The sequence below is a fragment of the Pteropus vampyrus genome, unplaced genomic scaffold, assembly GCF_000151845.1.
Source record: "Pteropus vampyrus isolate Shadow unplaced genomic scaffold, Pvam_2.0 Scaffold373, whole genome shotgun sequence".
Classification (NCBI taxonomy): Eukaryota; Metazoa; Chordata; class Mammalia; order Chiroptera; family Pteropodidae; genus Pteropus; species Pteropus vampyrus.
In genome coordinates, this window is record NW_011889154.1 from 142,696 (window position 1) to 147,324 (window position 4,629).

The 4,629-nt window shown below is 31.9% G+C and overlaps 1 non-coding gene across 1 annotated transcript; it reads left to right on the top strand.

Moving 5' to 3' along the window:
* The first annotated feature begins 3,989 nt into the window (after positions 1 to 3,989).
* Positions 3,990 to 4,108, top strand: LOC111731435. The gene has a single exon (XR_002777131.1). It is a non-coding gene; the product is annotated as a 5S ribosomal RNA (ribosomal RNA).
* Positions 4,109 to 4,629: the final 521 nt, after the last annotated feature.

Consider the following 4,629-nt stretch of genomic DNA (forward strand, 5'->3'; position numbering starts at 1 on the left):
ATGTGAAGTAATATCTCATTGTGGTTTTCACTTGCATTTTCCCTAAAGATTAGCAATGTTGAACATCTTTTCATGAGCTTATTGCCCATTTGTATATCTTTTTTGGAAAAATATCTATTCATGTCCTTTGTTCAGTGTTTGATAGGATTTTTTTGTTGTTGATGAGTTGTAGGAATTTTATATACATTCTGGATATAACTCCTTATTAGACATATAATTTGTAAATATATTCTCCCATTCTGTTGTTACCTTTTTACTCTCGTGCTAGTGTCTTTTGATGCACAGAAGTTTTTTAATTTTTAAAAATTACAATTTTTTCTATTTTTTCTTTTGTTGTCTGAACTTTTTCGTGTTCAAGAAATCATTCCCAAATGCAATGTCATGAAGCTTTGCCTCTAGGTTTTCTTCAAGAGTTTTAGAGTTTTAGCTCTTAAATTTAGATCTTTGATCCATTTTGAGATTCTTTTTTTTTATGTATGGTGTCAGGTAACAGTCTAACTTCATTCTTTTACATGTGGTTAGCAGTGTGCTCAGCACCATTTGTTGAAAGACCATCCTTTCCCCATTGAATGGTGTTGGCAATCTTGTTGAAAAATCATTAACCACATATTTGAAAGGTTATGTCTGGGCTCTCGATTTTATACAATTGATCTATGTCTATCTTTAAACTGTATTTATTAGTGTAGTTTTATAGTAAGTTTTGAAATCAGAAATTGTGAGTCTTCTGACTTTGTTCTTCTTTTTCAAGATCGTTTTGGCTATTCAGTCTCTTGATGATTCCATATGAATTCCAGTATGGAATCATATGGATGATTCCATATGAATTCCAGTATGGATTTTTTTATTTCTGCAAAAAGCATCACTGAGATTTTGATAGAGATTGCACTGAATCTGTAGATTGCTTTGGGTAGTATTGCCATCTTAACAATATTAAATCTTCCAATCTATGAACATGGGATGTCTTTCCATTTATCTGTTTTTTTCTTTAATTTCTTTCAGCAATGTTTTGTTGTTTTCAGCGTATAAGTCTTTTACCTCCTTGGTTAGATTTATTCCCAAGTATTTTTTTATTCTTTTTGATGCTATCGTGAGTGGATTTGTGTCTTTAATTTCTTTTTTGGATTATCTATTATTAGCGTATGGAAATACAACTGATTTTTGTGTGTTGATTTCACATCCGGTAACTTTGCTGAATTTATTTATTAGTTCTAATTTTACTTCTTCCTTTCCAATTTGGATGCTTTTTATTCCTGTTTCTTATCTAATTGCTCTAGCTAAGACTTCAAATATTATGTCAAATACAAGAAACAAAAGCAGCATTCTTATCCTATTCCCAATCATAGAGGATTCATTGACAGTTAACCTTAACAAAGAACCAAAAAAGTACTTTGAGCTCTACTTAATAATATATATGCTTAAGTGTTTAGAAGTGAAGTTATCGATGCTTGCAATTTAGTTTGAAGTGAATCAAAACACAAAATAAACTGATATGTGGATTAGTAGATAGATATGTAACAAGGCAAATATAGTAAAATGTCAACTGCCTAATTCCAGGTGGTAGGTATATGTGTGTTCATTGTGCAAGTCTTTCTAATTTTCTCTAGTTTTGAAATTTTTCACAGTAAATTTTTAAAGGTGAATCTTTCTCATTTTACAGTAAAAAATTACCTCTAAAAAGCATAAATTAAAAAGTCAAGATTCTGCTTCTAATAGAGTAGAACTTGAGTATTGTTACAGACACTGTTAGCTGCCCACATAATAACCTGACACCCATGGAAAGGCTTAACTGCCGAGATACCTTTCTCAAGTTCCACTGTAGCTAGGAATTTTCATGGATCCATCTGTGACCAATTATACATTAGAAGAATTCTGCCATAGGGTAAAGTCTCTTCTGGGAAGGAAATTTTTTTTTCCTGGTGAAAAAAGATAATCATAAACAAAACTACCTCACAATTCTGACTTTGCTGTGCATTCTGCTTTTGAACTTGGTCATGTAAGGCCGTGATACCTGGCACTTCAGCAGGTATCTTGATACCATGAGTCTTCCTCTAAGCTGAAGACAAAAGCCAACAAGTGATTTTTCATGATTCAGAATAATGGAACGAATGATGGAAAGAGCCTGAGTGCCCAACAGCATCACTTAATTGTTGAACCAACGCTGGAACTTCCTACCTCTAACTTTGTGTTATGTAAAATAACTGATTCTTTAATTAAAGTTGATGATAGATGAGTATTTTATTTGCTACCTAAAAACACTTTAAAAGATACGACTTTAAAAAATATATATATATAGTGGCTAAGTCCATCTTAGTTTTTTAGATGGGAACCAGTTTCCCATCTAATGCAGAAATTCTTCCTAGAACTTCTATGACAGGTAGTGCTTGAACCAACTGTTTAAACACTTTCAGGGACAGAAAATTCACTGTTTTCTGACCATTTACTGACCTCCTCTAGTTATTACAGAGCTCTTTTAATATGTTAAAACAAAATATACCTCTTTACTATTTTTGCCCTTGGGTCCCTTGGAACAGTCCACAAGTTATTTCTTTCTCCACATTCCAAATATCTGAAAGTGACCAACAAGTATCTGAAAATGGCTCATATATATTCCTTTTGTATTAATGGTGAGAACTTCCATTCTTAGTTTCTTTAACTATTTCTTATAGAACACTGTTTTTAAATGTTTTCATATGCTTGTCACCCTTCAGTTTATACCAGCTTCTTTCTTTTCTTTTTTCTTTTTTTTCTTTTTTCTTCTCTCTCTCTTTCTTTTCTTTGTTCGTTTCTTTTTCTTTCTTACTTTCTTTCTTTCTTTCCTTCTTTCTTTCTTTCTTTCTTTTTCTTTCTTTCTTTCTTTCTCTCTCTCTCTCTCTCCCCCACTTCCTCTCTCTCCTTTTTAATGATACCTAGAAATAAACAAAACCCCTAGGTAAGCCCCGCTAGGACATGGTGAACCAGGATTACTTAGCTTAATCCAGGCATGTCATCAAATATCTAAATCATGCTTTTAAGTCTGCAGTTAGGCCAGTTCTTTCTTCTTCTGTATGAAAATAGATATTTTTTAACCTAAATGCAATTTTTCTAGTGAAAATTCATCTTATAGTTTTAATTCATGTTCTAGCCCCTGAAATCTTTGTGAATCTTGCTCTGTTATTCATTATATAAGCTATCCCTCCCAGGTTTTTGACACCAATTTATTAAATAAGCCTGTCTGATAGCTCTTCATCAAAATAAACAGTAAAATAAAATATAAAACAAGATCTCTAAGGAACATCATTGGAAACTAATCTCCATTTTGATACTAATAATGGTTAATACTCTTTAGGTGTTATTTATTGTTCAAAGAGCTTAAATATAGAGTGTCATTGGCCAAACATAATTAATGCTGAACAATAAATCTCATTTAAAAACAAAACTATTTAACACAGAAAAAGTGTATTAAATATTGAAAATAATGTTGTTTGGGAATTAATCATAAAAAATAAAACCAAAATTTTACAAAAGAATTCATTTTACTTTAAACTTAAAATTTCAGTTATAACTGTAATCATGCATCAGTTCTGAGTATTAAAAAAGAATGGATCAAGTTCTGTTTTTTTTTTAGGAAGGGGAAATTTTTCTGACAAAACTACATAATAACAACATATGATAGTCTTCGTTTTACTTTTGACCTTCAGATCACAATCATAAAGACTGTTATTTTTACAAAAATATTAGAAGGCTTTATTAATTTTCCCAAGTTTCTTACTTTTCCTTTTATATTCAAATAATTCACTTCTGTAGTCTTTTTACATCTTCATCAATTTTTTTCTTCTTCAGTTAACAAGTCTGACTCATCCAGATTCTTCTTTGTTTTTTATTTTGGGTCTCATTCGATCAGTTCTCCGAAAGCCTTCTTAAAATCCTATATCTTTTGCAAGATTTATATTTCACTTTGCAATAGATTTGAATTCCTACAAATAAGATAGCTATTAAAATGATTCTGGACTGTCTACAGCCATGCCACCCTGAACACGCCCGATCCCGTCTGATTTCGGAAGCTAAGCAGGGTCAGGCCTGGTTAGTACTTGGATGGGAGACCACCTAGGAAGACCATGTGCTGTAGGCGTAAAAAATAAAAAATTAGGTACTGTAAACTGACAAGGTCCTTGCAATCTGTGAGGTCAACCAAGGGTTGCCAAAAAAAAAAAAAAAAAAAAAAAAGATTCTGGATCCAGCTCATTCAGGTTAAAATTCACTTACTTGACCTAAGGCCTCAATTTTCTCATCTGTAAAATGGGTTAGTAAGAATATTTACTGTATACAGTTTTAACAAGTATTAAATGAGTTCATATGGGTTAAGCACATAAAACAGTAGATGGCACATAGTAAGCATTCAATAATATAATGCTTATTTTTATTATTGTATTATACAAGAAAATCAGCTAAACTGTATCCCCTAGAATTCATGTTCAAATCCTAACTACCAGTATTTCAGATTGTGACTGTATTTGGAGATAATGCTTCCTGTATGTGAAAAAGAGGTCATTGGGGTGGGCTCTAATTCAAAATGACTGGTGTTGTTCTAGAAAGAGGATATAAAGACACAGACACACATAGAGATAAGACCATGTGAAGACATAGGGAGGA